The sequence below is a fragment of the Strongylocentrotus purpuratus genome, unplaced genomic scaffold (assembly GCF_000002235.5).
Source record: "Strongylocentrotus purpuratus isolate Spur 01 unplaced genomic scaffold, Spur_5.0 spur5_scaffold_14, whole genome shotgun sequence".
NCBI lineage: Eukaryota > Metazoa > Echinodermata > Echinoidea > Camarodonta > Strongylocentrotidae > Strongylocentrotus > Strongylocentrotus purpuratus.
The window spans coordinates 30546785-30561020 of NW_022145599.1; the positions used below are offsets into that span (position 1 = coordinate 30546785).

A 14236-nucleotide genomic window follows, 5' to 3' on the forward strand; every position below is an offset into this window, starting at 1 on the left:
CGGTCTATAATTACTCTCAAACGCCTTCTTCCATTTCCAAAACTTCTCCCTCAAACCTTCCATTTTCTCACTTATCAAAAATCATCAGCATAATATACAACATCTCGCTAACCAAACCTTCTCTTGCACTCTCCGCAACCACATCAATCACACAAAAAATATATATATATCAGGTTACTTCTATGTACCGGGCGGCACTCATTACACCCCCCCCCCCCCGGTAATTCTGATGTCCTTTTAGGATTGATTTAGAAACCAGGCGCCACAGTACTCCCAAAATAATGGAAATGTACGACTGAGAGAACCTTATTATGAATACGTAGGGCCTACTCAGTCGTACATTACCATTGTATTGGGAATACTACGGTCAGTTTCAGTACAACCATTGAGTCGCAATGTATGGCAACCTATTTATTTTTTGTATTTATTTTGTTTCCTTGTTTTTTCAATAATGAAAATATTAACATTTTGTTTACATTAACAAAGCACATCACTGCAATATAGAAAAATCTGATCAGGCTAACCGTCTTGTATGTTTAATGTTCCAGGACATAATACAATTTACAACAAGAATTCTGTTTTGTGATATCACTAATTCAAATTTGTAATATCAAGAATTCAGTGTGAATTCCAACATTACTGCACATCACTGCAATGTAGACAAATCTGACTAGTTAGGTTAACAGTCTTGTATGTTTAATGTTCCAGAACATAATACAATTCACAACAAGAATTATGTTTTGTGATATCACAGATTCAATTTGTGATATCACTAATTCAAATTTGTAATTTCAATAATTCACTGTGAATTCCAACATTATTTTTGCGCAGAAATTCAACAATAACAATGTTATGACCTCATAGAAGGCACCAATCCTGCCCAAGCAGCAGGAAAAAGATGTTACTTAGGTGGTGTGATTCGGCATGGTTGCAAATTCAAATTACAAAGAGTCAACCCCCTAATCCAGTACGTGCTTCTCACCCTTTCTTAACTCAAGGCCCACTTTGCCACTTATTAATTTGACAGTAAAGCTGAACTCAAGCTGGTTCATTTTTATTCTAAAACAATGTTTTGGCCATCCTCATGGCCCACTGGTTGAGAAGCGCTGCTCAGTTTAACACTGGCGAAGATTCGAGCAGTGAACCTATTGTTCAGGGGGGGGGGGGGTGATCTACTTGAATAGTGTGACGTCACATATCTACGCCCTGCCCGCTGCTCTAATCCATGCTGTTGAGTTTATTACCATAGCCCTCATATCTCAAGGTTTGTTCAGATATGGCGCAACAAACCCAAACAATTTTAATGTACAAGTCAATGGAATATAAGGCGACCAAAAAAAAAAAAAAAAAAAATGTTGGCGAGGCAGGAGACAATTTGTTGCCGCCTGACTTCAAAAAGCTTTGGAACAAATAAATTCCTAAAAAGTAAATGCAAAATGATGTCATGAGTTTGTCTGCAAATTTTTTGACAAAGATCCCTTTTATTTGTGATTTAATTCAGGTTCATTAACATAAGTGTGGGGGTTTGTTGCGCTGTATCTATAAACACTTACAATACTGAAGGAATTTTACACATCCTATCCAACAAGCCCTAAAGGCCACCGCACACCTTACGACTGGTCTACGACTGGATTTTGAAAGAAATTATGATAGGATTAGATATAGAATGTTTAGAATGTAAATTCCTACTGATTGAGGTCCCGAATTGTCATGTCAATATCAATATAAAAATTGCAGGGTGTTATGGCCTTTTCAGTTGGAGAAAAGGCCCGATCGGCTGCGAATCGTAGCGACGTCACACAGGCACGACTGGCCACCAACTGGTAACTGGGAGATTTGGCCTTTTCTCTGTCTGAAATACTTCAAATACCATATATTTTCGATAATTATATTGATATAACCATTCTGGACCTCAGTCAGATACAAATTTTCAAATTGAAACTCAATTTCTCTTCAAATTGCAATTTCTTTCAAAATCCAGTCGTAGACCAGTCGTAAGGTGTGCGGTGGCCTTACTCCTAAAGCAACATATGAGACTCCACAGTAAAAATGTCACTTTTCGCTATTCCAGTTATTAATACAGGCATATCATTTCATTTGTCACAGTGTTTATTACAGACCCATGATTGTACTTGTGGACCTACACTGCTTACAACCAGGCCTGCTTACAACTTCCCAATTTTACTGTCTCAGAAACCTGCATCCAAAACTACGTGAAAATTTGCTGTCACACACCAAATTTCAATATCCATAGGATTGCTAAGTGTTCTATGAATGCACAAAAATACATTAATTGATGCAAACCACAATAATTTTCCAATTGAGTCACCAGTTTGATAATTTTCTTGGTGCTATGCAGTTATAAACAATTAAAAATATCTTGTTCTTCATGTAAGGAAAGATAGATAAATAAATAAAATCATAGCAGCAAGCCCAAATGACGATGCATTTACAGATACAGATATTCAAATTGAAGAAATTAACAAAAATATACGAAATAAGTAATATAATTAAATTGGTGTGTCATATAGAATATCAAAAAGATCTTTAAACAAGAGCACCGCAAGTCGGAGCATTATACGCCCGAAGTTTCACCTTTATGCACATCTACACATCAATATCATCCAACCATGCAAGTTTGAGGAAATTTCATTACAAAGTAAATGAGTTATCCACACAAGAATTTTTCAATATTTTTTTAGTAAAATGTGGTTACCATGGCAATGCCTTGTCGTACCCAAGTTATATCACCTTTATGCACATCTACACATCAATATCATCCATCCATGCAAATTTGAAGAAATTTAATTAAAAAGTAAATGAGGAATTATCCGCACAAGAATTTTTCAATTTTTTAGTAAAATGTGGTTACCATGGCAACGCCTTGGCGTACCCAAGTTATATCATCTTTACGCACATCTACACATCAATATCATCCATCCATGCAAGTTTGAAGAAATTTCGTTAAACAATGAATGAGGAGTTATCTACACAAGAATTGGCTAACGGACGGACGGACGGACGTCATACCATAATACGACCCTTCGGCGTATAAAAAGTGTATGTGAAATAATGGTTTATTGGTGTGCTGTTGTAGCACTTACAGTATGTATGTTTTGGACAGTAAAATTACTCAATATTTTAGTTTCAATAAACCAATGATCGTTTTCTTTAAATTGCGTATATTGCATCAGAAATTTATTAACACCATGTATAGTGAATCAAAACATAAACATACACAGTGTAACAACAAAAGTGATAATGAGCATGCATTGGTGTATCCTATACACTGTGAGTAAAAAAAAAGGAACCTAACTTTAGTAGCTTCTTATAAAAATATTATAACATATGAAACCTTGAGATGTATCTAATTGTAAAGAATAACCTTCACTCTGTCTACCGATACCTCATTTATGATGTTTCTGTCACGGATGACTGAGCACTAAGATTTTCAATTTTTGGGGGGTCAAAATCGCCTTGTACCAAGTTTGACCTTAAGCAATGGGTGTGTGTCAAAGGCTTCTAATCACATGTTACTTTGTCTGAAATCGTTTTTAAATGATAAAATATGTTTTGTGTTTCAATTATTCAGAGTTAAGTGATTTTAAGTATCTAGACTTTCACAGGGATTTTATTTTAGGTTTCATTGGCTGTGGATGCACTTTGAACTGCCTACAAACCTCTTATCTTAGAATGTTATCTTGCCACAAAACCATCTGTTTATTGGTCGATTGCACCAACTTAGCTGAATAAGTTATCTAGCTCACAATCTACATTAAATTAATAGTTAACTAACCTAAAAGACTAAAAAAATACAAGGAAGGCCTGTTTAGAACACATATGCTAGTGTTTTGAACTGTGTTTTTACTTCATTTGAAAGAAAGCTTCTTCACTACCAACATTCTGAAGCTGACACACTCAATAAAGAAACTCTTACATACGAGGAATGTTGAGGAAACCAAGATTGTGTCTTAATGACAACAAAGATATCTTAAATATTGCTTGTAATAAGGATATTCTTTCATTTAAAGTTCAAATCAACACCTTTTCTAGTCAAATACACAAAATCAATTTAAAAAGCTTAGCCATTATTTCAAGACTCCAATAACAAATCCATAGTAGCTTTTGACGCACACGTATTGCTTAAGCCCAAACTTGATACAAGGCGATTTTGACAAAGCTTTTTGAAACTCCTGGTGCTCAGTCATCCGTGGCAGGAAAAGTATGAATAAGGTATCAGTAGACAGTAAAGTTACTCTTTACAATGAAATAAATTGCAAGGTTCCATATATGTTATAATATTATCATAAGAAGCTACCGAAGTTGGGTTTCCTTCTTTTTTTTACTCACACTGTATAGGAGAATTAAAAAACAATGTGTGAAGAAGTGGGTAATGGAAGTGCTGTTAAAACATACAGTAGGTATGTTTGATTACATGGAAAAGCTGTTATTTTAAATACGTATATTAATACATATTTTGAGTGGCACTATGCATAGTGGATTGAAACATAAACATAAATAATCGAATGGATAAATCAATATACATGTATAAATCATTAATATTAGTTATGATCATTATATTGGTGTGCCCTATTAAAAACAGATGATTTTAAAAAAATTGTAATTTTCACCTGTAGCAAGTGGATAAAATTTGGTAATTGGGCATGTTTTGTGACATCATTCTTACATCATACAATGGAAAGGGGGGGGGGGCATACCGAAACTATGTACTGGCAAACATATCAGGGCTTATACCTTTCAAGGGCCTCCTCCCCTCTTGGTACACATCAATACTAAAATGTTTTGGTCAGACCGGAGTTAGCCTGAATTCATGATAAATACTCTTGCAGTGCTAAAACACAACAGACAATGTATGTATACATAAATTTGAAGAACATACTGAAAGATCAATCTAAAATGCCAGCAAACTCCAAATCACTCATTGGGAGTTGAAAACGCTTCAATTTCATATGTGAAGACCCTATGGAGGTATACATGTAGGGGCAGCTAAAGAGACACACAGGCATATATAGTTAGAAAAAAAAACGAGAAATTAATGAAAAGGAGAGAGATGGTTACGCTTAATACTAGGGCCTATTCCTATTGGGCCTAAACTCATTAAAATTATAGTCTACTACATGAAGGAAAGAGAAGAAATGCCAAGAATCTGAGACTTCCCATAACATGACTCTTCTGCAACAGAAAATATCAATCAGTTTGAGGGCTAGTAGTGTAAGCTATATTGTGTGTATACCATAAGCCCGCCCGTGCGCACGGTGCGGTGCATCAGCGCCAAGGGTTACAACATGGTGCCTGTTATCAAGTTGGCCAAACTCTGTGTATAAAGGGCTCTGGAGTGCACTGACAGAAAGTTCTTATGTGGGTGAAACAGGAAGAACACTGAATGACCGATTAAAAGAACACAAAAGGGCCCTCAGATTAAACAATCCAACCCACTCAGCAGTGGCCGGAACACGCCCTCAATACTGGACATAACATTCGCTGGGATGATACACAGATCATAGACTTTGAATCTTATTTCTGGCCAAGGAAGGTCAAAGAGTCTATCTAGATAAAAAGCATTAATCCAGCACTCAATAGGGACACTGGGTACGCATTGTCACCTATCTTCGCTCCAGTGATCGCCAAGACAGCAACTGTGTGACAAATCAGTTGACATGAGGAAGTCTGCAGGAGCAGACGAAAGCTCGCCCCAATCATTTTTAAGTTTGGTAGAAGCGAAATACTTGTATATCAAGAAATCGCTGTGTGTGGCAAACTAAAGAATGAAAAAGTTCACCCGGTGCATTAGAGAATAATTTCCTACTGGTTGCTTTCCATTTTTTTTACCAAGCGATCTCTTTTTGATTTTTCATTCATGACCTTGCTTCTGATGACTTTGAAGTTTCTAATCTTGAAATCAGGATATGCTGCCAAGAACTGGTGAACCTCTCTCTTACCTACAAAAGAAAATGAAAGGGAAAACACATGAAAAAGCATTGAGCAATGTAAACAAAAATAACTAGATTTAAAAAAAACAGAGCGATGATGATGAAACAAAGTTTGATTTTTTGTCCTCTCTAAAGCACAAAATAATTATAATGTACTTCTTTTTTGTTCCAGCAATTTCTAGTCTGTGTATTTCAAAAATGAAACCACTGAAAATATTTCTTCTGGCTCTTCTTGAAATTACACACACAAGGCATGAAAGGCAGTTTGACCACCCTTTGACATTGGATATCCTTAACGATCCTTCTCACAGGCTTTTACCAAAGACTTGGGTCACGTCGCACTCGAAAACACCTGTGTTTTGGCTTGTGCAGCTAATTTTTTTGTAATGGTGTCTGCAATGGGCCAAACACGCTGGGAAAAAAATCTTAATTTAAATTATCAACTGCTCTTAACCATTTTTTTTATGGCTGTCTTCAAAGGGGGCCGTGCGAGGGGAAATTTGTTTTAAAAAGAAGTTAAAGTTGCGATTGTTTTGTTTTTGTCAATGATGAAAAGAAAGAAGACAAGAACTAAGGCTGACATAATACAGAACAAGGCGGTTCACGAACCACGAGTCTCGCCCGATTTCGTGGTCAATAGAACGTGGAAAATTTTACCCCCCAAAAAAGGATTTTAAACAATTAGCATTTTGAGCCCTAGATTCCTTTGACCCCATCCTCCTACAGATCTGCTTACATACATGTACAACTTGACACTCAAACTGCATATACATGTATGTATGCATTTGAATAAATTTGCATAAATTAACCTAATTAATGAATTTCAAAATTCTGTGTACAACTTTTCAACCCTGCACCTAGCCCTATGAGATAAAACAATCAGAATCAAAATCGGTCGAGAAATGAGGGAGAAGAAGCATGTTTTGTGAATTATGAATAAATTTACATAAGCTATAATTACTGGAGTAAAATTTCAAAATTATGTGTACAAGTTTTGTGTAGCCAACGAAGCTCTACCAAATAAAACAATTATAATGAGAATTAGGTCAAGAAATGAAGAAGCATTTTTTGTGAATTTGAATAAATTTGCATAAATTAACATAATTAATGAATTTCAAAATTCTGTGTAGAAGTTTTGAACCCTGCACCTAGCCCTATGAGATAAAACAATCAGAATCAAAATCGGTCGAGAAATGAGGGAGAAGCATTTTTTGTGAATTATGAATAAATTTACATAAATTATGATATTTAATGAATGGAGTAAAATTTCACAATTCTGTGTACAAGTTTTGTGTAGCCATCTAAGCTCTATCAATTAAAACAATCAGATTCAAAATCGGTCAAGAAATGAAGGAGAAGAAGCATTTTTTGTGAATTTGAATAAATTTACGTAAATTAGCATAATTAATGAATTTCAAAATTCTGTGTAGAATTTTTGAACCCCGCACCTAGCCCTATGAGATAAAACAATCAGAATCAAAATCGGTCCAGAAATGAGGGAGAAGAAGCCTAATTTAACATTTTGTACACACACAGACACACAGACAGACAGACACACAGACACACGTACGGAGCCCGTTTCATAGTTTCAAAATGTGTAAAAAAATTGTGTATAAAGCCAATGAAAATTTGTCCAGGTTGTGACATCAAGGAGTTGCCAATTTAAGAGTATGACAATAAGTTGAAGTTGTACATGAAAAAGTTCATTGACCCTTGACTATAATGGACTTCAGAAAAGGATAATATTCTTTACATAACATTCATATGAAACTATAACACTACTGAGCTCTCCTACCTGAAGTTATGGAAGAAACCAAAACTTCAACATTTCCATAATGTCTGTACAGTACATACAGTATATGTACAGTATATATTGTGTATACAGGACACTGGCCTGAAACTTTAACCAAAACTTTAACTAAGTTTAAAAGATTATAAAATCCCTATTCCTTGACAAAACGCAGAGCATGGGGGTGCATATGAAAGAGGACACTCTACTGAATCATTTGAATTAGGTTTCAAGACAATTGGTCACAGGGTATTGGAATTATAGACATCTGAACTTAACCATGCAAACTTTAACCTGCAACAGACACTGGCCTGAAACTTTAATCAAAACTTAACCAAGTCTAAAAGGTTATAAAATCCCTATTCCTGGACGAAACACAGAGTATGGGGATGCATATACAAGAGAACACTCTACCAAATCATTTGAATCCAGTTTCAAGACCATTGGTTGCACGGTATTGGAATTCAAGCCATAGGAATTTGACCAATCAAACTTAAACCTGAAATGTTGACAACGCCGCCGTCGCCGCCGCCGGAAATAGTGACGCCTATGGTCTCGCTTCTGCTTCGCAGGCGAGACAAAAATTAAAGATTTTAAAGGATTTTCTAGACTGACATATGAAAATAAAATGAGGAATGAAACTTAAAGGTATTGCGCAGTGTTGGTAAAAGACGAAGGGGTAAAAAAATAGATTTCCTTCACTTTCTTATTTTTTGATACACTTATGAGGGTAGAACACAACTCCGTAAAAGTTCACTCTGAAATGCCTCCATTTTCGAGAAATCACATGTTTAGTGTTGATTTTTGGGATTTATCGGGTACCCGATGAATACGGCTAATTCGCTTGATGCTGAATATCTCACGGATAAAAGTGTTTCTGATCTTACAAATCACAGGTAAGGTTCTTTTTATGTTGATACATCTCAAAATAAAGAAAAGTTGGGAATTTTTGAAGGAGAACACTGTTTTTAAAGGGGAAAACAGATTTGTCTGGCCGGACAGATATCGTCGAATGTACTTGTCCTTTTACAGCTTCCAAGGCTATTTGAAGAAAATTGATAATCGATTTGGTCTTAGATCATCTAGATGCACCAAGAAAAACACATTTAATCAAAATCCGTGACCTTGGCCAACACTGTGTATTACTTTTAATAGGTTGGCAATTACTAGGAATGATGGAAATATAGAAAGAGAAGATAAATTATGGAAAACAAAGAAAAACTTATAAAAGAAAAAAGGAAAAGAGAGAAATCCAGACACAAAGAGTACTACAAGACGAATGGAAAATTGCAATGATTGAAGATAAACAAAAAAAGAAATATGCATTGCCAAAAGAAAGAGTGATGGGAAAACAAAGGAATACATCAAGAAAGGGACGATAAAATGAAGGACAACCAAGAAATTACATCAAGCAAGCATTTATGATGGGAAAACAAAGAAATACATCATCAAAATGAAGATGATGGATTGAAGGAAAAACAAATCACTCTATCCTCTTCCTTTCATCAATGTAATTCTTTATTTTTTCTCCAATCAGTGCAATTTTCCATTAGGCCTATAATATTCTCTGTGTCTGTAATTCTCTCTTTTTATTTTTTCATCTTTAAGTTATTCTTTGTTTCCCAATTCGGCCAACTTGAAATTCCAATATGTATAGTGCTAACAACTTTCAAAAATGTATAACTTTCTTATTGTTTGTCCGATTTTGTTCAAACTTTCACCAATCTGCTTCTCTGAAATTTCTTTTTTGTTTTAGAACTTGCCATATGGGTTGGATTCCCCTTTAAATGACTGTAGACCACTATCCTTGATGTTGCAACCATATAGATATGCATTAGAGTCAAATAATTCTCTAAGGCTTTGCAGTTAAATGAAAACAAGATGGTTCTCGAACCACGAGTCTCGCCCGATTTCGTGGTCAATAAAACGTGGAAAATTTCACCCCCAAAAAAGGATTTTGAACAATTAGCATTTTGAGACCTAGATGCCTTCTAAAGACCCCATCCTCCTACAGATCTGCTTACATACATGTACAACTTGACACTCAAACTGCATATATATGCATATTCATGCGCATGTACATGTAAATGCATGCAAGTACATTGCATATATATGCACATGTATGCATATTTATGCATAATTATGCATAAAGTTGTATGTAAGCATATCTGTATGCACCATATATGTTCCTATACCCAAGGGTCATTAATTACCACCAAGTTTGATCCAAATTGATGGCAGACTTTACAAATGAGCAATTAAAAGTTGTCCAGGTTGTGACATCAAGGAGTTGCCTATTTAAGAGTTTAATAAGTTAAAGTTGTACATGAAAATGCTGAAGTTCATTGACCCTTGACCTTTGACCTTTAACAGTGGTTACCTCACAGTCTTAACTGCAGACTGCAAAAGGGTAACCATCCTACAAAACATTGTCACCAGTAAATAATCCTAGTTGAAGTTGTACATGAAAATGCAAACATTATGCAAAGTTCATTGACCTTTGACCTTTAACTCTAATGGACTTCAGAAAAGGGTAATATTGTTTACACATAACATTCATATGAAACTATAACACTACTGAAATTTCCTACCTGAAGTTATGGAAGAAACCAAAACTTCAACATTTCCATAATGTCTGTCCAGTACATACAGTACACAGTATATGTACAGTATGTATATTGTGTATACACGACACTCCTGAAACTTTAACCAAAACTTTAACTATGTTTAAAAGATTATAAAATTCCTATTCCTTGACAAAACGCAGAGCATGGGGGTGCATATGAAAGAAGACACTCTACTGAATCATTTAAATTAGGTTTCAAGACAATTGGTCACACGGTATTGAAATTATAGACATCTGAACTTAACCATGCAAACTTTAACCTGCAACAGACACTGGCCTGAAACTTTAACCAAAACTTAACCAAGTTTAAATGGTTATAAAATCCCTATTCCTGGACGAAACACAGAGTATGGGGATGGATATGAAAGAGAACACTCTACCGAATCATTTGAATCCAGTTTCAAGACCATTGGTGGCACGGTATTGGAATTCAAGCCATAGGAATTTGACCAAGCAAACTTTAACCTGAAATGTTGACAACGCCGCCGTCGCCGGAAATAGCGACGCCTATGTCCCGCATCTGCTTCGCAGGCGAGACAAAAATCAGGAACAAGAGGTCAAACTACTCATTTACATCATAAGCATTTTATGTTTTACAATTGCAAGGGTTCTAAGCTCTCCAGAAAAACAAAGAGCCCTGGGAAGTTTATGACATTCCTTCTACTTTATATCTCTTTTCACTTTAAAAAGTCCTTGCATGTACCCTTTTGTGAATAGCACGACACATACCAGGTAACTTCTTTCTCGTATCTCTTAGCAGGTACTGCTCGAAGTAGTTGCATACCAATTTTTTGGAGGAAGTTTCCCAGTGGGTGTACCCCCGACCTATAAAGAAAAGAGAAATAGAAAGAAAATCGATGAGGGAAATATAATTTATATCAGAGCAAAATATATATTTTTTGTTTTCAATATTTGCCAGCATCATAACCATGGCAGATCTGAAGTTCCCTATTACGAGGGTATCATAGATAAACGAACAATGCACCAGCCAAACGTCATTAGGGAGCTTCCAATTTGATACCAGACTGATAATTCGGGCCATGTGCACATGTATTGATTTTGTAAGGAATAAGTGCTCCAAATCCAAGACAAGTAAAGTGGCTAACAAACATTGCAGTTGGCAAAATAATGTTAGGTGTACTGCCAATTTTGAATCATCTGTCAAGACTACAAACAAAAAACAAAAAAGTGAATTGGTAAATAATGTTATGCATAATATGTGTCCTGCGTAAAGTGAAGATCTTTGGTTCCTTTTAAAAATAACATACATGTATGTACTAAGACATACCTGAATACGCAATATGGTCCTTTTCCTCCTCCTGCTTCGTCCCTTCTTCCTCCTGATTCATCCCTCCTTCCTCCTGATTCATCCCTCCTTCCTCCTCCTGATTCATCACTCCTTCCTCCTCCTGATTCATCACTCCTTCCTCCTCCTGATTCATCCCTCCTTCCTCCTCCTGATTCATCCCTCCTTCCTCCTCCTGATTCATCCCTCCTACAAACAAGTACAATAAGCATAGAAGCAAAAGATAAGGAGCAGCATGTAAGATGGGGTAAAGACAAGGTGAGAGAAAGCAGTGACAATGTATTAAACCTTCCAGGTACCCCCTTGATGCTTTGCGGAACAAGTCTGCATCGCGAAAACTCGCGGCGACGTTTCACGACTTTTTTCTTTTGGGTCTAGCGCATCTGTTTTGAACAACATTGCAACGCCCAGGTAGGTGGTTCTGAAGTTACACATAAGTTTATACATGCACGTTAACCAAAAATGGCTAAAAAGCATGATTTCATGCAGGATTTCAATACAAATTGTGCTTTCAGCCAAAACTCATAAATGTATGATTATTTTTGCTTCTAACGATTAAAATTAATTGATAACATGCTGTTTATGATCGCACAAGTGTAGCCGACAATTTTCATCGAAAAACAATAACAGACAAAAAGGTCAAAAACATAAGAAATTAATTTTGATATCATGTTTTTGAAGTATATTTGCTAAGAACACTAAAAAGAGTAACTATACCACAAATTAGTATATTTGGAACTTTATTTATTGATTAGGAGCAAAAAGTCTGATTCCATGCATAAATTACACATAAATTAGCATAATTAATAAACATTATTCTTCACAAAACGGATGACGTGCATTCCAATTCCTCGTCGCGATCGTGCAGTCGACGGCCCAGATCTCAAGGAGGCATGGAGCCCCCCCCCGATATCATCTACCAAATTAGCCAGGCCTAATTCGGGTTAAGGGGAAATATAAAATTTCCCCCTAATTCGGGTTAGGGGGAAATATAATATTTTCCCCTAATTGGGTTAAGGGGAAATATAATATTTTCCCCTAAGTCGGATTAAGGGGAAATATAATATTTTCCCAAAGATGTACATGTACAGTATGTATGTGCATATATATATATACACATGTAAATACAGTTAAATTTGCATGCCTAAGTCAAATCCCTTGGGACCACAGAAATCTGAGAAATTCTACTTCTAAGAGGTAAACTAGACATGAATTCGTCACTTGAGATGAATTAGGTGATCCGCCATGATTTTAATAGATGACGCAGGAAGTTACGATGTAATTGAGAAAAAAAAATTGCAACAAAAATAGCAGCAAAAATCTTGAATATGAAGTTTGGAAATGATTAAAGACTTAAGAGATGATTTTTTTTAGAATAATTCATTTGCCATAGGCTTTGTACACAAATTTTGAAGTGCAATATTTCAATAAATGATAAACGTCTGGAAATGAGAATAAACAAATATGAATGTCTTTAATAACCCAGTACAGCTCTGGAAACTTGGGCATGATTGGTAACGTTATGTATTTATTATGATTTTTTTTTGATAATTAACTTGTCATAGGCTTTGTACACAAACTTTAAAGTGCAATGTGTTAACAAATGATAAACGTTTTGAGACGATACTAACAAATATGAAAGAATTATTAAATGCAAAACTTATTTAAATTGCCCACCAAAAAACAAAAAAACAAAATCCTTCAGCGGATTCGAACCCGGGCCACAAAGACGAGAGTCGAGTGTCAACACCAATATACCACGGCGCTTCCACATAGACATAACACGTATATCTGAAAAAGTCTATGACCGATTCTGAATTCACACGTTAATTCGAATTTTTTCACCATGATCCCATAATCTAAATCAAAAATAACATTTCTCGTAGCGTACAGTCTCAGCTACAACATATCAAATTTTGGTATAAACAACTGAGAAAAGTAAAAAGAAAGACTATGCAAATTGTGACTTAGAAAAAAAAATCACCCTCCATAGACATAACACGTACATGTTGCAGATTCGGACTTTTCACCTTTAATCAAAAATTTGACCATGATCCCATCATGTAAATGAAAAATAAATGTCACGTTACTTGTAGATAACATTCTCAGCTACAACATATTGAAATTTGGGACAGTCAAAAGAACATTGTCAAATGTAATGTAAAAAATCAAAAATCAATTTTCTTACTTCAGATGGCAATATGATGATGTCACAACATCCGGTGACCCAAAATGATGCATGAAATGGAATCTACAACTCATGCCCTTTCAGAATATGAAATAAAAATGGAGGTCACATGGCATTCTGAAAAGTTACAGCGAATTCAAAATTTGCCTTTTTTTTACAATTTTTTCAATTTTTGGCATATTTTCGCGCGCGCGCGGATTTTGAGGTTTAGCGCGCGCATATTACGTTATTATAGGTCAAGAAGGACTGGAAATTAGTTAAAATTGTTGACAATAGTATTAGGAACCCAAAACATGTAAAAAAACGGCGTTTCCACGTTCCGTACGTGCTACACGCGAAAAAACGCGCGCGCAGACGCGCACGCGCTGAATTTTTT

At 35.6% G+C, this 14236-nt stretch overlaps 1 long non-coding RNA gene across 1 annotated transcript; it reads right to left on the minus strand.

Moving 5' to 3' along the window:
- Positions 1–514: 514 nt before the first annotated feature.
- Positions 515–11772, minus strand: LOC115923632. The gene is made up of 3 exons (XR_004064024.1): positions 11655–11772; positions 11096–11191; positions 515–5960 (listed from the first exon to the last, which is right to left on the minus strand). It is a non-coding gene; the product is annotated as an uncharacterized LOC115923632 (long non-coding RNA).
- Positions 11773–14236: the final 2464 nt, after the last annotated feature.